This window comes from Poecilia reticulata, linkage group LG18, assembly GCF_000633615.1.
Source record: "Poecilia reticulata strain Guanapo linkage group LG18, Guppy_female_1.0+MT, whole genome shotgun sequence".
Lineage (NCBI taxonomy): Eukaryota > Metazoa > Chordata > Actinopteri > Cyprinodontiformes > Poeciliidae > Poecilia > Poecilia reticulata.
The window spans coordinates 8970403-8997404 of record NC_024348.1 but is presented as its reverse complement, the minus strand read 5'-3'; the positions used below and the strand labels follow the sequence as shown (position 1 = coordinate 8997404).

The 27002-nt window shown below is 38.7% G+C and overlaps 2 long non-coding RNA genes across 2 annotated transcripts; one reads left to right on the top strand and one right to left on the bottom strand.

The window, feature by feature from the left end:
- Positions 1-4235: 4235 nt before the first annotated feature.
- Positions 4236-5953, top strand: LOC103480511 (uncharacterized). Its single transcript, XR_536107.2, has 3 exons — positions 4236-4406; positions 4542-4711; positions 5464-5953. It is a non-coding gene; the product is annotated as an uncharacterized LOC103480511 (long non-coding RNA).
- Positions 5261-26903, bottom strand: LOC103480510 (uncharacterized). Its single transcript, XR_536106.1, has 3 exons — positions 26852-26903; positions 26713-26773; positions 5261-5531 (listed from the first exon to the last, which is right to left on the bottom strand). It is a non-coding gene; the product is annotated as an uncharacterized LOC103480510 (long non-coding RNA).
- Positions 26904-27002: the final 99 nt, after the last annotated feature.

Sequence of the window (27002 nt, the reverse complement as noted above, 5' to 3'; positions counted from 1 at the left end):
TTCACAAAAGATGTACATTTTCTTGCTGTTCAAAATTTAAAAGATGCATAGAGGGATGAATCCCTAAACTCAGTCCAATTTGCAAACTCTAAGAGAGCCATTTCTCTCATTAAATATTTTTTTTAATGGCACAATGCCAGACTTGTAGACAAACTTAGCAAATTTAGTAAAATATAGAGGGAGCGGGTCTCCAATTTCAATTTTAGCTGGTGCCTTTTAAGAGAATTACCCGTACCATACGTGTGGTTTGATTTTCCCCGAATTTAAAAGGAGTTCCTCAGGGCTCCATAGTATGACCAAGGATCCTCACTTTTTATTTAGATAATTCTGTGAGTGCAAATCCCGAATTCAGGTTTTCTCACAGATGGCACAATTAAATTTTTCATTATCATTTCAAATTTCTCAAGTCTGCTTTTGATGTATTTCAGTTCAATTTTGAACAACTAAAGTTGGAGTTAAATTCTGAAAAAAAGAAGTTTGTAAATTTAAGCTGCCCCCTTGAGGTGGTTTCGAGTTACTGTTTAAGGCTAGAGCTTGTAGCTTGAACAGTAGCCTCTTTAGGCTACAGGTCTGAAACTTTTAACTACCAGGCCTTTTCAGTGTGTGTACCCATAGCACGACATGCTACATCACAAAGAGTCAGTTGTCTGAGTCTTGGAGCAGAACAGTGAGTTTGAATAAAGTTGCCCATCTTAGCAGTTTTATGCCACTCTGTGTTTAGCTAAGGTGTTTTGGGGAGCTTATAAAACTGTGCAAATGACACTAAAGTTAATTGCCAACATAAGGCTAGTCAGAATGTAACAAACACAGCCCAAGTCTACAACTCAAGTTATGCGGTTGTTGAACTCTAATGAACCTATTAGAGTTCAATAGGTAGATCAGGCTTGTACCTGATCTACTGTACAAGCCACACCATAAACATATTCCAGTTTAAAAAAACATAAGGCTTGGTGTCTGTGATGGTTCTAAGCTTTCAGTAGGATGAGCCTGAAACTGTTTCCCACAGAAATCAATTAAGGATGTCAATAGCCATTAATCTGCAAGCCCAGGATTGACCCATTTGTTGAAGGTTTAGACATATTGTGGGAATGTGGGGTAATGCGGTGAGGGGGTTTAGCATTTTAGAGTTGATTTCTCTGTAACCTGACCCAACTATGCAACATCTACGATCCACTTCTTGGAATAAGATGTGTATCGCCTTCTGCAGTCTCCAGGAAGCAAAATGAGCTGTAATTAAATAACCATGAGGCGGCTACATCAGCAAGGCTCAAGAGAGGTGTTCTCTCCTCTGTCAATTCGGTTAGATGATAAATGATTCCCCCCAAAATGTTTTTAGAGAGTGGAGCTGTAAGGTGCTGCAGATGGTGACCTATGAGAAGAAACACCCAGCTTGTAAGACGAGATTTGTGCTAAAGCTTATATGACGAGAGACAATTGGATAAAACATTAACCTAATTCCACATTGCTTTCCTCAAGGTTTATGCGTCTCTGCAGTAACAATGTAGCATTCTGAAAAGAGGCTGTACAGAGCCTTTGCCAATCTATTCACACTGCAGTGGAATGTGTGCTTCACAGAGGTGCAGTGGTTAGGACTGTTACTTCGCAGCACAAAGGTCTGAAGTTCACATTCTGGCCTTGGGTCTTTTTGCATGGAGTTTGCATGTTTGTACTGTGCATGCCAAAAGCTGAATCAGACTGATTTGTCAAGTTTGTGCACTCATGTGAGAAATTAGACTTTGGTTCAGTTTGAATATAACATATTTATATATACATATATAAAAAAAAGACTATAAAAGAAATTAGATTATTTTTTTTCTTTTAAATGTGTATCTATGCAGTGTTTACAGAAGAGGAAGACAAGTTTGAATTAGTGTGAGGATTCGCTTTTGGTACTTTGGCTTCCTCCTACAGTTAAAAATATATGCAATTTAGATTTCTTTCTTTCTGTAAACTTCCCTTAAGAGCATGTGTCCATGTGCATGTTTATCGTTCCATTTGTCTCTGATACGCTGTGATGAACTGGCAACCTGTCCAGGGTGTACCCCACTTTTTGTCCAAAGACCGTTGGAGACAGGCGCCAAGCGGCCCTGTGGTATGCCGTCTTTTGCCAAGTCCATGAATTTAAATTTAAGTGGCAAACTTGATGTTTTTTTTTCCTGTTTTTCTTCTTGGCCAGTCTTCTATGAAGACTAGATTTATGGAGTGCACAACCAGTAGTTGCCCTGCAACAGACTGGCGACCTGTCCACAGTGAACCCCGCCTCTCGCCCGGAGCGTTAACTAGAGATAGGCACCAGCAACCCTCCCGACCCCACTAGGGACAAGGGTGTTAGAAAATGGATGGATGGACAACTAGCAGTCGTCTGGTCACCAAGCTGTTCCACCTGAGCCACAGATCCATGCAGCTCATCCAGAGATTCCATGGGCCTCTTAAGGACTACTGTGACTTATTAGTGTTCTTTGAGTTGTTGAAAAGTTGGGGTACCATTTCATAATCGAACACCTTTTGAAACTTGTGCAAATTTTCTTGGACATGTCTGCTGTGGTCCTCATGATACCATTTGTCCCCCAAGTCTTTTTCAAAACAGTTGGATTTATTTACACACTGTTGGACCTGATTTTGTTATGTTGTATATCCAAATAGCAGAGCCAAGGCATCAGGACGAAAATGGAAAAAAGAAAGATTTTAATTCAAAGCTTGATCAAAACAGGAAATCTGCAGGATCAACAGTAGAATTTAACAATGTGTGAATAAAACAGAAGCTCTTATACTGGGAGCTTGATTATTGGATGCAACACAGGTGAGTAAATGAGCAGATGGAAAACAGATGTACAGATGTACAGATGCAAGATGCGTAGGCAGTGAGAGAAAATTAACACTAAAGATCAGGATCACAGAAATAAAAGAGACAAGATGAAACTAAATAGTCAAAACAAGCAAACTAAACCCAAAGTCATTTGTGACATTTTTTATAAATCAGTGATTGCACTGGATTTTATTTATGGGCTCTGTGGACAGACTTTTGTTGGTCTATTCAATAAAATCCTGCTAAAATACAATAAAATCTTTGGTTCCAAAAAAAAAAAGAAAGAAAGAAAAACTGTGTGATTCTCCCAAACTAGAAAACTTTAAGCCTTTCCTAAATCCAGTAACACAATCACAGGCAGTAAATGATTGTGACAAAACATCGCCAGACCTGAATTAATAACCGTGCGCTCATGCATGTCGAAATATAATGCTTCGAGTTCACCGACGGATGAGATCCATTACTCTTAAAATTAAGTCAAACGTTGCTTTGAGCAGCAGGTGATTTGGACCATCAGAACGTACGCCTCGCTAGCTCTGCAACAGAAACCATCAGAGTGACTGACATAAGTGAGTAGAAGCGCGTGCGTGCGAGACCAAACCCTTTCTGCAACCACGATGGCTAAAACTGTTACGATTGTCAGGGGCGGAGGTAGTGTTTATGAGAAATAAAGGCGAGGTGAAATCCCAGCAGCGTTTAGCAGGAGCATTAATGGAGACTGAGACATTGAACTGAAATGTATTATTCAGCACTTAAAAGCATGGGGGCATCTGTACATAGCAGTTTAAAGCTCCTAACCAATTTTGGTGCTGCTTAATATTTTACATGCTTATTGATGGATGAGCATGCCTCTTTGAAAGCTAATGGGGAAAACACCCAGGTATGACGTGCACGTTGATGAGCTGAAGGAAGAGACCGAAGGAAGGCGAGGTTGTGATGGTGCGAGGTGTCAGGAGGAGAGGGAAAAGTTAATAAAATGTTTGGCGTGTTCAGAAGTTTACATACACTCATCAACAGCAGCATGAGGCTCTTACTTAAACTGGGCTTTTAAACTTTTCTTGTTCTACCTATGGAGTCGTAGAAAGTGAATAAAAGTCTACAATTTTAAGTAAATAAACCTAACATGCTGAAATGTATTTGGAATTCATGAATAAATTTCACTTATTGCAATTGAGACTAACTGACATTTTTATCTGGATAAAAAAAAAAAAAAAGACATTAGCAACATACAGCTATTATTTAAAAAAATGACCAATTAATATAGCCTCACTACCGCTAAAAAAAAAAATTGTCGTCTCTTTTGGCCATTTTAACTCCCTCTCAGTTTATCTTAATGTTAAATTGACTATACTGTGAACAACCCCCCCCACCCCTCCCCCCCCAAAAAAAACTGTGTTCCTGTCATGAGTCAGGATTTTGGTGTTTGCGCTTTGTCTGAGTGAGACATCTGTTTTAGAGAGGATCGTTCCTGGAGAGTGCTGGCAGCCTGGACAGCTGACGTTCATCAGCCTCATCAGTGGACTGGGAATTTGAGGAGCTACAGAACTTTCTCCCTCTCTACTGGCTGATTTACCTTACTGCTAGTCTCTAGATGTTCTTGGTAAGATTTTGTTTTTGCAGCGTTGTGCTTGGAAGGATTTCATCAAAGCAACAAAAATACTGTGTGCCATTTCTCCAATTCTTCCCCAACAGAGAGACATTTCACATTTTCTCTTGTCTTTTGGTTTGATTTCAGAGAAGGACGTTCCTGGAATTCATTGGATATCTTTAGGAATCTTGATTTTTTTTTTCCCTCTGCCACATTTTCGACAGAACCGTCCGACTTTCCATGTCCTTGCATCAGGTCTGATGCCTGCCGGAAAAATCGGTTTTCATAAGTGCTGCTGCCAGATTGCAGGAAAACTGGTTAGAGAAACCTAATTCCCTAATACCACTTCATGGTGTTGAACAATTTTTATGCCCTCAAGGATATTGTCCATTTCCAGCTGTTTATATGTCCATGTTGCCTGGGGCAGACATGTATGTCTCAATGCTCTGCAACATCACACCACAAAAACAAACCAAAGTACGACATGGAACGCGTTTCATTTAAAGGACACTAATGTCAAGCAGTGTGAAGGATAAAGATGAAAAGCTAAACTTGCAGAATATATATATATATATATATATATATATTTTTTTTTTTTTTTTTTTTTTTATGGATTGATCTCACTTGGAGGAGTCTTACTACATTAAATATTCATAGTGAAATCGGAAGCAAATTCAATGTGTTCAAGAACCGACTGGCACAGAACTTTCAGTTAAAACCTAAAGTTTACATACATAAAAAAAAAAACCTTAATCATACCAAACTTCTCCTGTTTTAAGTCGGTTAGAATTGCCAAAATCATTTTCATTTGCTAAATGATTGAAACTATTGAAACGATCAGATTTATTTATTGTCTTCAAAATCAGAAGTTTACATACAGAAAGATTGCAAAGTTTTAAAACAATGGAAATCCCAGATGATGTCAGCAAGGTAATGATGGCAAAAGATTGACGTTTGAAAATACAATAATTTTTGAAGACCTCTATTTTGCCCTCAGCCAGGTATGGGTGTGTGTGTGTGTGTGCATGGTTGCTCATCTTGTGTGTCTCTCTCTGTGTTGGTCTGATAGACTGGTGACTCCAACCCATTGACTACTGGAGACAGACACCAACTCCCCATCGATCCTGCCAGGATTACCTGGAATAGATGATGGATGTTCACTGTTAAATGTGATAAAATTAGCAGTTTCTTTTCATTGAAACAAATGACTGTAAAAATGATATCCATTCTGAACAATGATTATATTTATATCGCTAGAATACGACTGATGCAAAAACATCTGGCACGAAATAACATCCTTCTTTATTCCATGTTCTTTATTCAAAGTAGCAATGTCTGCGTAGCCTAGCATCTACTTGCCATCAAAAAAAATCAAACAGTTTGTGGCACATGTAATAAAATCTTGCAGTAAAAGGTTAATCAGGAATATACCAAAGTATGACATATCCACAGTCATCATAAAACAGACGGCATACACAGATCCAAATATGAACACAAAAACTTGTTTAAATGTTTATTCTCATGGATCATTTTATTCAGCATAAAATTTTATTTTTGTTAAACGTTTTCAGGTTTTAACTGCTAGCTACTGAAATGAACTACGAAATGAAGTACCAAAACTTCTTAATTCTGATACAATAAGTGGGACTCAAATAAAATATGGTGGGGGTCATTGACTCACTCCTCCTAAAAATCAATTAGGTTTTTCTAGCCTGATACGAGCTACCTACAAAAAATAAATACCAAGCAAGCAGGCTTCAAAATAAAATTATTGTAAAAGCCCCTTGTTTTAATTTATGCATGCAAATTGTGATGAATGAGAGCCATTATTTCTGTCCGACTCGGTGAAAGTAAAAAAAAAAAAAAAAAAAAAGAAACTGGTAATAACACGTCTGGCTTTCAGAAGCGGAGCAAAACTTTCTGATTAATTACTAAAAATGTGCCAAATATCCGACACAGCAGTAAGAAATCAGTATCCTTTGTCCCCATTAGTATTAATGCAGGGTGGATATTTTAGCTATAGAACGGCCTCATCAACAGTTTTTTGGAGATTACACCATCAGCTGTGATCAAATATTAACAGCACCTTGAGAACCGAAAATGAAGCCTGGAATTTTCGACGGGCAGTTTTGCGAGTTTCATCTACAACCTCGGGCAGAAAACTGTAGAATCTCCACCCGTGAAAGAGGTTCTGTCAGTTGTTTTTCTGTGTTGTGACAGTTTTATCGAACAGCAAAACAATTTAGCTTAGTCAATTATACAGTGAAACGCAATGTGATGGCAATGTAATTAATTCAAAATTTTGTCTTCAGATCATGTGCTTGAGAAAAATACGCAACTTCTTGATGTTGTGAAAAGTAAAAATATGGATTCTAATTTATATCCATGCAAGCTTTTATTACAACTTTGATAGACTCTAAAGAGCTGTTGAATGAAACACTTCAGACTAGCTGAGCCTTTTCTTTTTTGTTATTTATACATCGCCATGCCACTTTCAGGATATAAGAACCGAGTCATTAATTCTGTGTAGACCTCTTTCGTTTTTCAATCCCAGATTCTTATGCAATCTTTACTTTCTGCAACAAATTTAAGGAACTAGATTATAGAGTTGGGTGTGGTATTGGATGAAAGTATCAGTGACAATGCAGATTAATTGTTGGAACATTTTATAGAAAAATGAATATTCAGTGGGATGACTGACAGTTTATAATAGGGAACTCTAACAAATGGAAGATGACGTGAGATAATCTAGTAAAGGGAAATATCTTATAAAACTAATTGGCGACAAAAATCTTTAGCCAGTAGTAACATATTTAAACCAAAAAGTGTACATTGGATAAAGAAAACAAAAAGTACATTGAGTAACGGTCAGTCCTCCAAAGCCTCATCTAATCCCCAAACCTGCATTTGTAAATTTTACTTTCCGTAATTACTTTTGCGTTGGCACATATGCAACAGAGAAAGTTCTGTCCAAGAACTTCGATCAATATAGTCATCATAAAAAAAAGTAATATCAAGCATCTATGCAACCCCAAACTTCTGAGATCAATATTTATCATTTTCCTCCTAGAAATAGCATATTTTGCCGAAAAGCACAAAAGCCGCCAGCACGTATGTCTGTCTGCTGGGACGCAAAGTCGCAGGTGTTCAAACTTCACCTAAATGGTTGGCATTTCACTTTGATTTGTTTTCCTCCTCTTTCTTCAGCTGTGCACCAATTCAACAGTAATTCAGAAATGAGAAAGAGGCCTGTGCAGAGTAATTTAGTAGAGTGATGCATCTGTCGTCCCCACTCAGTCATGTATTGTTGGGGTCAACGTTACTTTTCCTCCCTTTGACTGGTGAGTTATGCTGCATCTTACAGCCGCAGTGTTGAGAGAATCTGGGTTTTAATGGGTTGCATGTTTTAAGGGCATTAATAAGAAATAGCAAATTTTGTCAAATTGGAAACACCAATTCTTTTTTTCTTTTTTTTTTCCACTGTAACTTTTTTTTCACTTGAACATTTTCACTGCAATACATGATGGCAAACTTTAATTTTTACTTGACAATCATGCAAGAATTTGCGTTTGTCTGAAATAAATTGAAGCTTGCGTCTATAACATGACAATCTGTGTGACACTAAAAAGGGTGTGAATACTTCTCCAAGGCGCTGAAAGTAGTCCTGAACGGGAAACTAGTTTCACCCGCCTTTGAGTGCGATGTATGGAGTCGGCAAATTGATTTACCTGTCTGAAATCGTCCAGCAGTGAACTCATCTTGTTCATCATTTCTGTCATGTCAGGATGAATCAAATCATTCGCAATCAGAGAGGGAAGTTTCTTAGGCGATTCAGATTTTTGTCCTAGGCGGCTCATTGATCTGAAAATCTCCGTCTACTCTCAGCTGGAACCCAGCGCCAGTTGTCACCTTCACTGTCTGTTTCATTCCTTCTAATCAACCACACCTGGCGATACACCTGGCACCATCGTCATTAGCCGAATTCTCTGATTGCGTTGAGCCGCTGGCCTCCCCGTGTCTGATCCGGATCTTTTGTTTAGCCTGAAACTCACTGGGCGAGACGCATTTAGCTGAATCCAGCCATGTTGCAAAGCCTTTTTGTTTTCTTTTTTTTTCCCCTCTCTTCATGTGAAGCCCTCAGAATGGTCAAAATTACATTTCTTTCTTTTAATTTAAATGTAAATTACATGATATGTGCTGTGCGGTTAGGGGAGAAATAACTTCAGATCTTACGGATCTCATTAAGACCGAGCTGCTAGAGAAATCTGGTGTTTTTCCCAGTTCCATCCATGCTACTTTCTGCCACCCCTCCATCTCCCAGGCGAGACGTCTTTAGACCTGGGGAATAAGGTGTCTTCAGCTGAGAAATGCAAGGAGAGACGCTAAAGCAGGCCTCGAGGAAGGGGAAGGGGGAGGAGGGCGGGAATAATAATCATGAGAGGCTGCTGTGTCTAAAAGGGCTTCCCACTGAGAAAAGAGTGAAAGAAAAAGACCCCGCTCTCTTCTACCTTGCAGCCTTTTGACATCCATGAGTTGATGGAGTACGAGCAGGGGGGGGAACCGAGGCCAAGAGGAGGGCAAAAGGAGGAGGAAGCCAGAGACTCTCCACGTATAGGAGCAGGTGTTTGGGGAGGAGGGTTGTGTGCCCTGTGCCCTCATCAACAGGACTCCATACCAACCGGGGTCCGACGAATCTACCCTGACGAAATGAATAATTCCCACCGTCCTCTGGCCCTGCTGTTGACCTGGCAAAGAGCATATAATTAATGCATAGGCTTAGTTCCTGACAGCCACACATCGGAAAGACTTGATTCAAAATTTGGATCATTAGATACGATTGTCAAGAAGAGGACAAAAACTTCTGGCTGATACTTTGTCTCACTTGTAATGCGCTTCCAGACAAAGGAGCCATTGTTGGCGTCGCACACCAGTCGCCGGCTCGCGCCACACTGCGACAGCGGGTTTAACGTTGGCCAATGTCATACAGATATCCAGCAATGTCAAGATTTGTGTTCCTCTGTGTTTCTAATTTCATGAGACAGTGATGCGTGACAGAGCTGACAAAAAACTCCAAGGCTCCACACTGCCCAGGTATTCACACAGCTATGCTGACATAGCTGTTGGGTTTCGCTTTACCCCCGCTTTTTCCCCTTTTCTTCACTTTGTTCGAAACAGCTGTCACAAATTAGATTCCAGCTGTCATCCGCGTCCGGCAGCTAAAAAAAAAATAAAAAATTCACACTGGTCATTTTTGTGGAGGAGAGGAAGTTCTCAAAGTTTAGAAGGAGAAGCAAGGAGACTGGTGAAACAGCTAACAAGCCATAGTTTCATCCATTTATTATTTACTGTAGTATAATCTTCTTATTATCAAATGCAAACACCTGGCGGTCCCCCCGCCCCCCTCTCTATCAACTACTCATACTTCAGCTCCTGATGTCAAATATTTGTCAGTAGTTAGTGGAACAGAAAGGCCTGTCGTAGATTTCCTTTTCACATTGCAAGACTTTACAACCACTCAACTTTCTCACATTGTCTCACATCACAACCGCAGTATTTTACAGATATGTGACAAGCCAACACATAGTAGTTTATACTTAAAGTACAAGGGGAATGCTTTTTAAAAAAAAAACAAAAAACGTAGCATTCATTTGTAATCCGAACAAGAAACTCCAGCAGTTTTGAACATTCCTCAATCAAATGGTCCAGAGTCCTGCTAATGACCTGATTATTCGATTCAGGTGTGTTGAAGCAGAGACATCTAAATCCTGCATGATTCTGGCCTTTGAGGCCTGGATTTGAGGATCCCTACTCTACACAGTTAGATCTCATCTACTTCTCTAGTTAATGTTCTCCTTGTCTATCCATTTTAGGCTAACCTAAACTTAATGTTTAGTTTAACAGATGTGCCATACACCATTTCTAAAATGGTGGATTGAACAGCGCTCTGAAATTGCATAAGGGACAATAATTGTATTCAATTCCTAAGAGTAACAGGATCTGAATAGAAGTTTCCATGCTCCATATACAGCGTTACTGAAAAAAGTGGAAATTATGCATCCATTTCCTTCTCCTTCAAAACTAGACACTGCTTGACATTGGTCTAACCACAAAAATTGCAATAAAACACAAAAGATGTGACAGTAACATGACAAAAGCTGGTAAGTACACCAATGTACGACACCGTAGACTACAAGGCTAAATTTTGACTGCGACAAGTTAAAACAGCTCCTCACTCCCTTTCATTTGTTTTTATGTTAATTAAATTCCCTGCCAAAGTCTTCTCTGCCATCCCCAGAACTGAGTTCAGTGCCTTAAACTCCAGACGAAAAGCACAAGGAACCATCCACAATTCGGCTTTTGCCCATTCGCACACTTGCCCTTGCACGCGTCCTCGAATGATAAAATCTTATTGATGTCTGAAAAACAGATCAGGGTTATATTTTTCATTGAGCATTTTCCTCTTACATACAAATTATGACCCATTTGATGCACACTGGGAAAGAGAAAGACCAGCACTCACTTATGTGCTCATTTTACTGCTGAACTTTGAAAGCGCACATGGCTTGCCCATGGGAGTCGAAGTCCTAATTTTACTCTAAAACTCCAGCTGTCTACAAATTTTTGATATTCACTTAATCCTGTGAAGGGTCGTGGTGCCTATTTTCAGTTTACAATGGGCAAAAAGCACTAGTATAACTTTCAACAGAGACACAAATAGCCTGTTGCCTATGGGAAATTTACTGAAGAACCAAATAAGCTGACATGTATATTTTGGACCGCGCTGAAGGAAACCAGAGTACCAGGTGTCTCCAGGCCCCTTTTTGCTGCAAGGTAACAGGTGATAACCACAAATGCACTATGGTGCCTAGTATTTTTAGACTCTCACATTCATGTGGTTAGAAACACTTCAGATGTTTAAAAAGATGGTAGAAATGTATTGAAAGAGAGGGTATTGTGTAAAATTGACCTGAGCTTTATATCATGTTACAATTGTATTTCCTTATGCTTGATGCTTATGCATGCAGCCATTTGGGAATGCCTAAACACTTCCTCCCATCTTTCATCTCCCCCAGACTAGTGGCAGCAGCAATTGGCAAACATCTGCTGGAACTTCTGAGCTCACCATAGGAACTACTTCCATTTCCCCCCAAGCTCCTATGGTTGTTAACGGCATAATGGAAATCATTGTTGTGATGCCATGCTGAAAGCAAAGTGTTGGAAACAGAAAGAGCTTCTTAAAGAGACAGAGGCCAGATTTTAAGGTGTCAAATTACAAAGTCAAATTTCTTCCAAGTCATGCCTAATATATACAGTATTTCTATAACACCTGAAAGTAACAGTTACTTTATTGTGAATTAAAATGGCACTATGTCCCTGGCAAGAACATACTCAACTACCCCTCACTTTAAATGTTTCTAGTTGTACGTGACTGTGCCCCATTATGGAAGATGCCCATGAAATGAAAATAGGTTTAAAATATTTTACATATCACATACCGAGGACAAGGTAGGCAAAACTAAACCTCAGAAGCTCAGTGTACGACAACTTCAGCAAAAAGTCCAAATCAAAAGTTGATGTCGCCAGGTATAAAAACAAAAAAATGTTGACCAAAATGCCGTGTAAATAAAAGCTCCAGCTATAAAGTGGCAATAAAGTTAAACAAAAAAAAAAAAGCACGTTTATTTTGTACAGCTACAAAGTCTGTCTTTGAGGAAGATGTCAAACTTATTCCACTCAGTGTCTCTCGACTTTCCTTCAACATTTTGCTATATTATTAATGCTAAAGATAATTTCTCTGGTATTGAGATAAATCTCAGAATGAACAGCTACCTTTCATGTATCCTCTTTATACAGCAAAGACAGGCAAGTGTTTGACAATGGACATCCCTGCACCACCACTTGCCAGAAGCCCAGATGCTCGTAAGCTGTCAAAACTGGCTTGATCCAGGTTTGGGGTTAATTAAAACTTGCAAACCCTGCGGCGGGGACCGGCTTTCTGAGGCCAAGGCTGAAGAGGACACGAGCTTGAGGTCAGCAGGACCTTGTTAGGTGGAGCATGGACTTGACATAACAGCGATGGGAAATGGTTTGTAGGGTTCAGAGAAGGGGCAGAGTGAGTAGGCTGGCGCTGTTGTACTCAGGGAAGGTGAAATATGAAAGTGCTTTACGGAAGGTGTGGGAGTGCAGTTGATGCAGCTGATGAGTGGCCAGTATTGCGAGACAGATGATTGCCAGCTATCCCCTCTATCCCCTCCCTTTTCGTGAGAAATGTGGGGAGAGAATTTTTTTTTTTTTTTTGGATGAGCAGTTATAGGAGGGGGCTGGGGGCTCTGCTTTCTGCCAGTTTGTTCACCAAGGTGACCTTGAACTAGTTTGGCGGTGGTCCCAAGGCACAAGCTGTGAATCTCCCAGGATGCTTGGTGGCAACAGAAATCACTCTATTGCCAGCAATTACAGGGGTCATATCTGTAAACTCACATTTCGCTGACCATAGCCTCAGCAAAGTAATGAAATAATACAAACCACCGCCAAGAAATCCTACATAAAGTGAGATATGCAATACAACATGACTGAACATTTATAACACTTTGAACATTTGATTTTGAAATGCAATGTATAAAGAACAGCCTACAGTGTTAACTATTTCAGTGCTTAAACTTTAAAAAAAATGCATTACAGAAATATATATATCTGTATTGAATTGCCATGTGTGCCAGTATTACGATGGTGTCATTTCCTCACCTGTGGCTCAAGAGGTGCTGGTCTCTCGAGTTGTCTCATTAGCAACCAGAACAGGAATACGAGTGTGAAGTGACATACTGTATAGTGGAAGACATCATCATAAGCTAATGGGTCTCTTCTGACATTTCCAAGTAACTTCATACATAAAGTCATAACTACTGAGAAAGAAAGGACTTAAAAGTGAGCCCTTGGGACCCTTGGTTGAATTGATGCTTCTGTACAGCATGCATCAAGGACTAAAGTTTCTGGGGTACATTATTGTTTTTCTTCCTATATTTTAACTCTTTTGCAACACACCAGAGGTCTTTCTCGAGGAGTTTATGAAAATTGTAGCAAATTTGAGTTAGCTTTTTTTTTTTTAAGCTTGTTTAACAATGTGTTGGTAAGATCATTGAAAATGAAGACCTAAGCTGCTGACATATTGGCCCCTATATTGCTACGAATGCTGGTGTTTTAAAAAGCCTGGTATGTGTGTCTTATGAAAAAACAAAGAACATTTTGTGGAATATTTCACATCTTTGAAACATGTCACATTTGGTGAGCTTTGACTAGTGTGTGTACACTGAGATCAGTGGTGTGAAACAGTGTTGTGCCACTTTATGATTGGGTATGTTATATAGAGTGCCACCTTAAGTTTATCTTTACATTTCCACGATAAATAATCAAATGTCTACCTGTGATTTTAATTTCAGAGCTCTAAGGGTGCCCCCATGTGTTTACACACAGTAATTATTAGCCAAATTAATCACACTCAATTTCAAGCATCCAGGACTCCATGACGAGTAAAACGTCTGGAAGGCATGATATTAAGTGATGTTAATCCATGGCTGTCTGGTTTGTGTGGTATTCAAATTATGCATGCTGCAGTGTCACAGGAGTAGGAGAAAAAAAAAATTAAAAAGCATACATTTTCTATGGCACTGAAAGGGAGCGACATTAAGAAAAGATTTCAGACCAAAAACATGGATAAGGGTCAAAAGCACCATTTCCATGAAACCGTCACCCCCCTTCTTAAGCTTTGAGCTTTTATTAAACACAGAGCTGCAGTTTTTTTACTTTATGTTCACAAGGCACATAAAAAAAAAACAGAAAGCCTACAATAAAGTTTTAAACAATTTATTGTAAACTAATGAAGTATGGCAGGTCTCGAGTTTCAGAGTACATGACAGTAGGCATTCTCTGGAAGAGAGAATGAATTAGTGACACTCAAGTTGATGATAACCGCAATTATTTCTTGAGTCATTTTTGGCTGTTGAAAATTATGGTAATGAATGTTGACAGGTTCATCTCAGGGTGTCAGTGGCCAAGGAGAGGATGGCGAGTATGGCTGCTGCTATTTTCCTTGAAGATTGGCAGTAAAGTGGACAAGACCAATGGAAGACAGGTACGGTATGGCAGATAAGTATAGCCTGTTATGTCTCTCAATTGTAATTTTGCAGCATGTCTAGGTGGAATAGCGAAGGCAGTAAAAAGGTGTAGATAAGTTGTTAATATAAGTTAGGCCAACAGGTCCTCTCCTAAAGGAAAGTTCCAGGAGGAGATATATATATATATATGCATATACACATACACGTGTAATAGCAATTTCTGGGTGGAGAGCAGAGAGCAATGAGATCACACAAAAGGTAAACAAAGGAGAGTTCTAGCATTTTCCCAGCCATAAGGCACAATTGGGCAACTTGAAATTGAGGTGCTCACAAACCCGTAACCACTATGATCGTTTAGGGGGTAATGCATGACTCAAGGCTTAAATCACAGACTTTTGTCCTAATTTCTGGTTTGACAAATGTGGAAGCATAACGAGACATTTTCAAACTTATCGTACACAAAACCAAGTTCAAACCTAATGCTCTCTGATGGTGGATGAGATCATAAATTCTAACAACTTCTGACATTTTTGCTGGTTTTTAAAAGCATGTTCTACTCATGTAATAATGTTTACCTATACCTGTTTCAGGTTTAGTTTAGGATACATGGGTTTGTATTTGACTGCTACAACAAAAAAAAGCTTACAATTCCCCAGTGCTTACCTCTACTTAAAAAATAAATAAAAAAATAGTGGAGAGGAACTGATGTGTGGAGCTGCATCTCTATATCTTTAATATGTATTCTGTGTATGAGGCATTAAGACTCTCCGGTTTTGGGGTTCTACAAAGGTGTGTAGGTGTACAGTTCAGTGTGGGCTTAAGTGTCAAGAGGGGAGGCTTGAACTGCGAGAGAAGGATTATCCTCTTCCACTCTGTTTGGCTTGCCATCCTAATGTGACCTTTAGGAGAATTCCCTGTAAGCCAAAAGGAGGTGCTGTGTGCGTGTTGCTCAAAGGCCACTGTGTGGGAAATGCATCACCTAAGGGGAGTACAAGTCTAGAAAGAGGGGGGGGGGGGGGGGGGGAATAAAAATCATATTCTCGCTACATCCTTTAAAACATTTGATTGTTTCTATTGATTCTTCCAGAAAACATCCTCAGCTTTTGTACCCTGTTTTTTGGCTGAATGTTGCAGTCTCTTTTCTGAAAATGCACTGTATTTTATATAGATTAAAGAATCTACTTTCCAAATTTAAAAATTATATTGCTTATTCAATAGTGCCAAAGATTTGTGGAAAAAAAAGAAAAACATTTTCTTTAATGGATCCACAAAAGGTTTCATTTGAGAAACATGTATTTCAGATGTACAAACATTAGCCAACAATAATTCTATAAATGAAAAAAAATTTTACCGTTGCCCAATGGACCAGAGAGCCGTTTTCAGGTTAATGTAAATTCTGCATTTCATTTGGAAATCAAGATTCCAGGGCTAAGAAGTGTAGAAGCACAGAATCCGTCTTACTTGAAGTCCAGTTTGAAGTTTCCACCATCAAGTCAGTGATGGTTTGGGGTGTCGTGTCATCTGTTGGTGTTGGCCCACTGGGTTTTCTAAACACAAGTCATCTAGCCGGAGATGCCATTTTGATTTTCCAGCAGGACTTGGCATTTGTCCACACTGCCAAAGGTTCCAAAAGCTAGTTCAGCAACCAGGCTGTTCTTGACTGGCCAGAAAACTCCCGTGAGTCCTGTCGTCAAGAGGAAGGTGAGAGGCACCAGATTCAACAAGGCAGACGACCTGAAGGCTGCTATCAAATCAATCTGGGCTTCCATGACACCTACGCAGTGCCACAGGCTGATCGCCTCTATGCCATGTCGCACTGATGCAGGAATTCATGCAAGAGGAGCCCCGACCAATTATTCAGTGAATGTAGAAACGCACACACTTTTCAGAATCTTGACATTTGTACTTAAAAAATCTGTTTTTGATTGGTCCAATGTTGCATGTCAATTTCTGAGACATTGAGTTTTGGGTTTTCTGCACCTGTAAGCCATAATCACTAAAAATGCAAAAAAAAAAATAAAAAAAACTTGAACTAGTTTACCTTTTGTATAACGAATCGCTATAAAATTGCAATTTCACCGTCTGAGATGACTGGCTAGAAATATCTCACCTTTACGCAATATTCAAAATTTTTGAGACGCACTAGTATACGTACAGCATGAATGGATACATCTGTGTGTGCAGAAAAGGGAAAGTGGAACGGTATTCCTTTCGCAGGTGCTGCATGTTCTACATTTTCACCCCCATTTTTCAGCTCAAACTTTCATCTCCCATTATGGCTGAATCGCCTTAATCAAAGACTATTGTGAAATGCACAAAGGCAGCCACAGATATTCACACATAAACACATCCTCACACCTGCTCATTATCATGTGGGCTTCATCTAAAATGGAACCACTTTAGCTGCATCAGGAACACGATGTTAAGCAGCAACATGAACATGCACCTGCCCTCACTTTTGTAAGGTGCTTGCCAAGGGCAGTGAGTGGAATAGGGATGTGATTGGACAGCGTGTCCCCGACAGGAAAGTTAACGGGAGGGAGGAACAAGAGAAGGTGTACTGCGTGGAGAAGAATCAAGAAAACATGACAGAAGAACAAAAATTAGGCCCATAATGGAGGGTAACTATATGGCACGGTGCTACTAAATAGACATGTACGGACTGCACAATGAATGAGTCAGAATCCCAAATTAGGGATATTTGTAAATGCCCACCGATTACCGTCGCCACAGATTAAATTAAAGTGTATTTGCTACATCTCATAATTTGAGCTGTTTGTTTATTAGCTTCTTCTTTGTTTGTCATGGAGGTGCAGAAAATTTTTTATCCATTCTGTTGCATAAACTTTTTTTGTCTGGGGTGTTTATTAGAGAATGTTTTGGTATTGCTAAAAAAAAACTAAAAAAAACTAAAGCTACGCATTCAGTGTTTGAAGAATCGATTCGTAATCTCCTGGTCTTCACTTCTGCATCTTTTTTCATAATTACTTTCACCTGGACAAGATTCCAAGATCCAGAACACCCTTGAGGACACCGCCATGTCTCACTGCTGGGGGCAATGTTTTTGGGTTATAGGCCTCTAATCTCTGTCTCCAAGAAAACCAAACAATGCCCCATGACCCCGACTCAGTACTGGAACCGAATGGATAAAAAAAGCTCCCATGTGACACCCGTCGGCTTCATGAGACGTCTCGACGCTGAACAGCACCACGACTTAAAGCTTGAGACATGCCTTTAATCAATGTTAATATTAAAAGGCTGATAAATGTGAAAAAAGGCTCTCAAATAGATTCAGCGCTGATTAATACTGATTTATTCATAGCAGTCGTGATATTGCATCTTAAATGTCGCCTCATACCAATCACAGGAGCGAAAGAAGCAAAGTGGGTGATGTATCCCGCTCTGCTGTTTATATTTATGTTCACTTATTCTTCCGTCAGCCTCATTACCAGGTAAATAAAAGCCAACGGCAACGCTCAACGCCTTCCACTGCGAACTGAACGCACACTGCTTGCCTCCGATATGGTGTGCAGATCCTTGAAAGGTGAGTGTATCTCGCGATCTGAAAACCGCCTCGACAAAAAACATCTGGGCAACGAGGGATCCGTCTCTCCTCCGTTGTTCGTCTCTCGTCCGACATACATTGCAGCCATCAACTGGCTAATAATGTTTACCAGAGATGATATCGCAGACCGGTCAGAGTAAGCCTGCCTATGGTGGGTCAGGAAGTTGTGACTCTTGCTGGACTCTGAGTCAGTGTTCACACTTTTTAATTAACTACTTATCAGTGTTTTTGTCTTCCGCTGATTAGGAAAGAGGGAAGAAAAAAAAAAACTTCTCAAGGGAGTTTAAAATGGCACATGCTGCACTGGGGGTATACAAGCTCCCTTTTCAGTCTTAATTGACACATTAAAAAAAAACACTATTAGCTATAATAAAGTTCCCCCAAAAGAAACTATTTTCAGTGCAAGAAAGAAGCCTCAGCTTTGCTGGTGCTGAAAGCATTTCTCTTTTTCCAGCTTCTTTACCATCAACATCAATGTGAAGGGTAAACCGAGGTCAGACTTTGTTGGGTTTTTTTGTTGTTTTTTTTACTTTGACTTCCATAACAGTGGTACAGGACTGCTAAGAAGGCAGCCAGCTTTGTAAGGAAGCATAGAATGCTTGGAGGAGCAGAGCTGGTTGCTGGGCATGGCTTTGTCCTGACTCGTGTGAAAATCCAACAGACACAATATTTAGACGTGCATGTTAGAGATTGTCTTTTTCCACTACTCACATAAAATAGGAATCCAACTGAAGATAGTAGCTGGCTGATAACATTTTCTCCCTTGCCTGTGACATGCTTTAGATTTAAACAAATTTGACTGACACCGAGTGATGTGGATAAATAAAGCAACTACTGGTGATTATTTATGAGATCATCCAAATTATTTTCTAAAGATAGTGGGAAATGTGAGAATAAAACATATTAGAAAGGGGCTGACTGAGATATTATGAACAGCAACAAAAAGTTTATCTGCAAAGTTGAACTTCTTCGGTCTCCATATGTCTTCAATCACAGCACATCGTGCTGACAGCTCTGAATTTCACCTTCCATTGTTAGCAGACATCAGTCTGCTCTGCATTTTAAAACGCCATGATGTCTTCACACTCATTTACACCTGAACTGAGGTAGGGTTTATTTATAAAATGTTTCAACGTGCCTTCCATTTTCATTGTCAACCGAGTCTCTGTGTTAATTTAAATGCTGTTAACTGAAGCCGTTATCTATTTCGGGCTTCCTCCCTTTCTGCCTACAGCTTGCAGCAGCACTTTGTGCTAAGTGCTAATGTATAATATCGATTTGTATCATTTTTCCATTTCAGGTCTGGTATTTTTGCAGTGGTCTTTAGCTACTGTTAAAGCAAGTCAAAGCATTGCAATGAGATTTGTAAAGGCAGCGATATTAACCTTGGTGCCGCGCCCAGTGCATCCTAAAGCAGTTGTGGGACTTGTTGCTCTAAGAATCTGCTAAACAGCGTGATTCGGTTCTGGACTATTCGAAATAACTACACGCTCTGAAAAGACGATTTATAAGAGGGATAGATTTTAGAGACTGTGTTAATCAGGCATGGTTCTTCCTCGGTCACCTTCAAGTTGTCAGCAAATTGGACAAACTCACGAGGTGCGTGCAAAGGTGAAAAGGCCAGTAGGGTTAAATGCGAACACTATTTTAGCAATATAGCAGACATAAAGGCTGCTGATGTAGTTTACTCACCACCTCTCTTGGCTAAACAAGAAACTTAATTACCTCTTTCTATCTCTATGTCATCAGATAGAAAGGGGAAATATGAACATATTCTCCCATTTTTTGGTCAATTATTTTAATCGTACCCCTCCTCGGCTCTGGGGTTTCACAGAGTGCTTATCAAGAGGCAGACTGGCTGGGAATCTGTCTAGCTCAGTGAGGTGTGGAGTCCCAGGGATACAACACCTTTCTGACGGGCCGCACAAAAGCCCCACAGTGCTGCTGAGAGTGGCAGATATCACTGCAGCCCTGCAACCACAAACGCATACATTTAGGAATGGGAACTTTGCCGTTGGGCAGATGATGGCACTGTGAAAAATGCATGACTAAATGGGATGTAAATAGCCAAAGTAAAATATATATATACACCTTTCAAAGTGGCTCGCGGCCCTTGAACTGTTGCAGCATGACATTTTGTCATGCTGCAACCACAAACTTCAATGAATTTTATATATTTATAATTGTGCAGTTTATAGAAATGTTATGTTGTTTTCAAAGATTAAAAAACAAAGTGTGTCACTCTTCACACCACTAAATACAATTGTCAAAGTGACCTGATTAGCTTCCCTCAGTGTCATTTAATACCAGTATAAATTCTTCTGAGGTACGAATACCTTTACAAGTATTTCTTATTCCTCTTCAATTGGCTAATGAAATGAAAAGGTCTCATTGTATTTGCTTGCTGCTTCCCCGATACTGCAGGAGTTATAAGCAGATTGATGAACTCTCAAAAGGCTACGATGCTCAGAGACAAGCAGCTACTGTTGGGCGTCTACTGGCAGCCGAAGGCAGAGTGAGGATTTTTGCTGAAACGGTAAAGCGAGGCAGAGGACATGGTGAGTAATTGAAAACATCCCAGACAGGATGTGGATGCAAGGGAGATAGATTACACTTTGTTGAAAGGGATGTGAGGGGAAACTAATGAGTCAGTATTTCAGTAATTGTCCATAGCTAAGAATAAGTATTGACCAAGACAAGTCTGAGACAGTGGGCCCGTCTTTAGACAACATTGAGATTCCATGTCACCAAACCCTAATTATAAGGTGACCAGTGTGTCTGTGAAATGAGACAGTGATGTGCAAACTTTAATGAGCAGCGCCACTGTAAACAGTCTTTCATGCTATTCTGAGGTACCTGCAAATAACAACAAAGACAGTGAAGGCAAATGTTACTCTATTTCTTATTTTTTTTGCACTGCTTTTATCTATTGTCTTTACCTTAACTTAAGCGTGGTGTCAAACTGATAATTGGGAGCGTTATTAAGTTCGCTCATGCCAAATCAACACTGACAACGGCGTCACTGAAAAGATCAAATTTTACATTTAGACAAAAGGATTAGTTGAACTCAGCTGCCTGGTTGCACCGAATGAGGGATTGATATGCAGACTTTCCTGCATCTTTAAGCATCTTTATCAAGTAGCAAGTGACAGGATAAAGGGTGTGAATAATGTTTGATGTGTGGCACCAGTAATGACAAGCACTGGGTTACTCACACTGATGAATCAACACATGAATATTACATTCTTATTAGTCCCATATTCAGCAGAGCAATCAGCCAAGCTTTCAGTGAAACGGGAGTGGCAACAGCGCAAGTTAGCAGCTAAAGAGCTTTTTTTTTTTCTCCTCTGGTGCTCTAGACCAAAGCAGAGCAAAAGAAAGAAGGATCTCATCAACATCACTCAAGTGACATTCTGATGAGGTAAAAGAAACACGTTTCTCTGCTGACAATATATCAGTATTTGCCACTTTTAAAGCGAATGTTGTTGCACCTACAACTAGATGCATTAGCAAGTAAAGGAACTTTAAGCTATTGCGTCTTCATCTTGTAACCTCACCAAACAGCAACAGAGAATAGCATACGTCTTCGGTGATGAAAATAATTTTTTTTTTTTTTAAGTTACTAAATTTAGCACTTTCATAAGTGAGACAATAATATTAATGCAACAGTTAAAACCAAACATCCCCTTGTTGTTTTTGCCAACATTAGCATGTGGGTAGAGTTAGCTGCTACAGGACATAAGTATCATTTTCACACTCGCAGTAAATTACTCTTGTTTGTTGATTGTTCAATTTGTATTTTTGTCGGTTTTTTCATGAAGCCATTTAGTTAATGTGTTGTGAAATTTTCAGTGCAAGTGGCAGAGGTAAATTTAATGCAATTGGAGTAAGCCAGCGCCATAACCAAATGCTGAGTAAGCGAAGTGCTGTAAATACTGTCCAAATTGTGAATATAGGGCCTCAGTTGTCCTTAGCCACTGACATACTGACAGGTGGTGTTTTGTGTTGATGGCATGTAGTGTGAACGATGTTACTGCTGAATGTAGCACAAAACTACAATCCCCAGCAAACTCCTACTGTGTCAGTCCTGAGATAAGACAAGTCTACAATTTTAGCTTACAACATTACTACAGCTTTATAAAAGTATAAATTACAGTCCAATACAAAACCAAGGCATATCAAACTGCTCATGTGATACCTAAATGTCACACATTTATTGACAATTGTGAAGTTTGGAGATGATTATTATAGTGGAAATACAAAAAAAATCTAGAGTGGTGAAAAAAAAAAGACTGTGGGCTTAGTAGCTCAGAGAGGAGGTAAAATGATTGCAAAGTAAAAGGTAGCAAAATGAGAATTGAGGAACAAATTTATCTGATAGCAACGGAAATCAGTAAGTAAGGAGAAAAAAATATAAGAGGCCATTTTCTTTATAGAGAAGTAAAATTGTAAATAAACAGATCTTCCAATTCAGTGGGAAGGGGTTGGTTACTGTATTTTAAAGGCTGGGTGACTGATAATGGATTTCATTTTGATAATCCACAATAGACAGATCCCCGTTTTTGCTGCACCATGCGACAGGTTTCTAGTTCACAAACCAGTAGATAAGAAATACTAGGACATTTAAACAAGTAGTGTCATCTCACCGCAGTGCTGTGAAAAAGCATTTGCCCCTTAATCAGTACAAAGACAACAAAGGAAGTACAACCTGCAGTTTTCAAATTGTGACAATTTATTAAGGGAGGTAAAAGCAATCCAAATAATCTCGGGTGCAGCGTGAAAATGCTTTACCACTCTAACCCTAACTGATACTGTAAAACAACAGTAGCACGACAGTTTTGAAAACAGAGTGCGCCTCCTTCCAGTGGCTTTTTTTCCCCCCAATGGCCATCATAAGAAACCATGTTGAGGGAAAATAAAGAAGAAGCCATGGAGTTCACTGGCCAAATCAATTGATTTTTATGGTGCCAGAGAGATAAATGAAGGGCTGTGTGTGTGCGCAATGTAGATACTGATGAATTGCACAGCCAAGTGGATTTTCACAACACCTGACAAGATCGCGTCTCAAGATTCACCACATTCAATCCCCTCCAGGAGATGGAAATTGGTGAGGCTGCGGGAGGGAAAAAAAATAAATCCAATGGTCAAAATGAAGAGATAAATCAGACAGCGAAACAGCTCTAATAATGGGAGCTGGTTGAACATCAATGGCTTAGAGCAGTGCCCATTAAACTTCTGATATCCCTACATGACAGATGAAACTACATGAAATACTGTCTTGCTGCTGTAACACTGTTGGAACAATCCGTCAAGAGTTGGTCTCAGAAAAATTACCACTTTGAGAAGTCCATGCCCCCCGGTAAAGTCCTCAAGAATTTTTCATTCCCCATCTTCCAAACTACATGCAATGTGTTGCTTGGTCAAGTAGAGTGTCTGGGTCTTGCAACAAAAGGTCAAGGACAGCTTCAGGATGTAATCATCAGTGTCATGTTGGCAAAATTACCGCCAAGAAAGAAAGCAAGCTGGGATGGTTAGCACCACAAATGTGTTCTGCAGTAACCGGGTTAGAAAACTTGCTTATTACAGTGCATCATATGTGCATGAACTTTAGCAACAAACTTAAAGGCGCCATGTTAGCACAGGTAATGCTTTGAAAGAAATTGCCAGGGAAACTACGCAAAGGTCAACATTTGTTAGAAGGAGGCTGGTCAGAGTGTGGCATGATTCATGACCATCATTTGTGTTTTAACAAACTAATGGAGTTATAAATCATCACCCAGGACATCCTTTGACAAAAATTACTGAACTACCCTCATGGTGTAGAAGCAAGGTCAAGACAGACAAGAGAAGCTTCAAGATTCACCGACTACAAGGCATGCTTTTAGGATAACCAGCAGACAATAACACTGTCTAATCCAGATTACCATTTATTGATCTAAATAGATTATTTGTATCTCAAAGAATGATGTGGTTTTAACACAACACAATGAAAGAAAATCCCACTGCTAATCCTCTTTAATATGAAGTGCAAATACATTTAAAAATGTGATTAATAACGGAATAAAACCCTAATCAGTCAAAACATCCCACAGCTATTCTATCTTTGTGAACATTTTAGATTAATTAACTTTGCTAATGAGAATTCTAAATACCTAAATATAAAGGCAGCATGTATGTTATATTCTGATTTCAAATTAACATACACAAAAAATTACTTCAAGCAGAAAGGGTTTTTGCTCTATTGCAATGACTTTTTTCTATTCACTTAATCTTTTGCTACATGTTCACTAGTGTGATATATTAAAAAACCCCAACTATTTCGTCTCACATCTGTATTTTAATAAAGATGTTTAAAATTAGACATTCACCAATCAAGAGAAAACTGACCAATACCAATTTCTACTTGTCCTTAAGATCTTATTTGCTAGTTCTAATTTTGACCAATTAGGTGTTTGTTTTATTATTATTATTTTATATGGTCTGCAATGCAAGTATGCTCCAGTCTCTTTGAAATAGGTAGTGGTTTCAAAAAAACAGAACAATAAGAAATCACAACATCCCATCCATTAGGAAACCAAATCCTGTGTCACTAGCCTAAATCTGACTTTCACTAAACTCCAAAGAAAATTCAAAATTCATGTTTATTAATGCATTTAAAGACTCAAAATATTATTTTTGATGGATTTAATCAATAAGTTAAAAAAACATTTTCATTATGTGCCATGATGATCGTCAATCATACTTGATCAAGGAAGAATTGGTTTGTTGATTTTTCTTGCATCTTTAATAAAAATCCATTCAAAGGCCTTAGAAAGACCTAATGGTACATTCACCGCTAACCCATTATTGCTGAAATTTAAAGTAGTATTTAACTTTTTGCAATCAAATTGAATTTGATTGTCAATTTGAAAATGGCACACATACAATTGATATACATTTAGATATTTACGGTGCAAATTAGCTACCAGTGATTCTTGAGAATAGGGACAAAATGGGTTTTAATTTTCCCCAATTTTTTTTTTATTATTATTCCTCAACCTTATGTATGCAAATATGACAAATAATGTTTTGGAAATGTACAGATGCTAAGGTACAAGCTCCCAGTTTCAATTTTTTTTTTTTAAATTACATTTTTAATAGACCTGACCCAGAACTTTATCACCATCTGACAAAAATAAATATAAAATGATTTTTAAAATACCCCATTAGTGATATTTTTACTCATTTTACAGACAAATGCTTCACAAGAAACAAAAGAAATATTTAAAACAAAAAACAACAAAAAGTCCATCTGATGAAGTTGACAGTGCATGACGGAGTTGACACAGAACTGAAGGTGGTGACAAACTAATGGGTAAAAAGACAAATTTGATCATGCAATTTGTAATGCAATTTATGTAAAATACATTAAAATGAATTAATTGCACATTTAAGTGAGATTTGACAACAATTTCACTGAAAGAGTCACAAGAACTGATGGAGTTGACAAAAATGCCAAACTCAATTTTTATGATGTTATTCTGAAGTAGCCCATATTGTAGCTCATCAGGTCCATGAAATCTTTACAATATACTAAAATTAAGCTTTTATTTCACAAAATTTCAACGTTTTGTAAATTGTCAGTTATGGTGTTGACACATCATGGTTGTGACAAACAACTTAGGAATAAAAAGAAGAAAAAAACTAAAGAATAACTTAAGCTAACCAGAGCTAACTAGCCCTCTTAGCAAAGGAAGAAGAGAAAGAAAGAGGTCATGGGGTCCTCAGAAGTTCTGGTGCCCCCCAATAATGCCTGATTGTTTTTTTTTTTTGTTTTTTTTTACATTCTTTTCATGTCCGATGGTATTGACAAAAACTAGGGACAAATTTCAATGGAGTTGGAAAATATCTAAAAATGATTTTTAATTCAATTTATTGATACTTTTATAATTATTTATATGACTAGTTATACTTAATTGCCATAATATATAATTTTAGAATTTCTTTAATTGTTTTAAACTATTATAATGTATTGAGACAAGGGGTTTTACAGGCATCATCCACCAACTACAATGTTTAAAATAAAAAAAATATTCAGCAAACACCAGGAAAATATACATTGTTGTGCTCACATGACCCAGGTTAGTTTAGTTAGATATTTGAAAAAATTGTATTTTGTGTATATTTTATTCAAATTTTGTGCTTTATCCATAGGACCCGTTTTGTCCATATTCTCAAGAATCACTGGCTGCATTACTCATGATTTGGTAACATGATCCTTGGTATTTGATGTCCGAGCATCAATAGGTATTAACTTAACATATAAGATACCTTGGATTAATCTTACGTAAATTTGTAACGATGGTCTGTAAGAGACCATTACAACAGTACAACCCTGAGACAGTACTGACCTAATAGTGGTATAAAAACACATTCAATTTTTAACAAAAAATAAAGACAGTTTATCCAATATTCATCAATATAAATTTCTCACTATTTCATGCTCACATACAATAAAAACAGTATTTCACCATTTAAAATATTTTTTCAGTTTAAATGCTTCAAACTAATATATTCGGCTCAAGTCAGTTTGCACTGACAGAGCCCAAACAATAACCAGGAGGCCAGCGCTAGCATGCTAGCTCCCAAACAAGCAAACACTCACCAGTTCCAACTTGTCAAACCGTGTGATCAGTTGAAGGTTTTGATCCACGATCAAAACACATCTAAAAGTTGAGAAGCATACCAGTGAGAGACAGCAACATGAGCATATGATCCAGGCTTACAAACGTATTGAATCCTACCTGTGGCAGCGAGAGACGGCGTCTCCCACCTAGTCCGGTGAGCAGCAGCCATCTTCTTCTTCTTCTTCTTTTCTATTATGGCGGATTGCAAGCAACTTTAAGGTGCATACCGCCACCTACTGTGCATGAGTGTGTAGCAGCATTTCTCTAC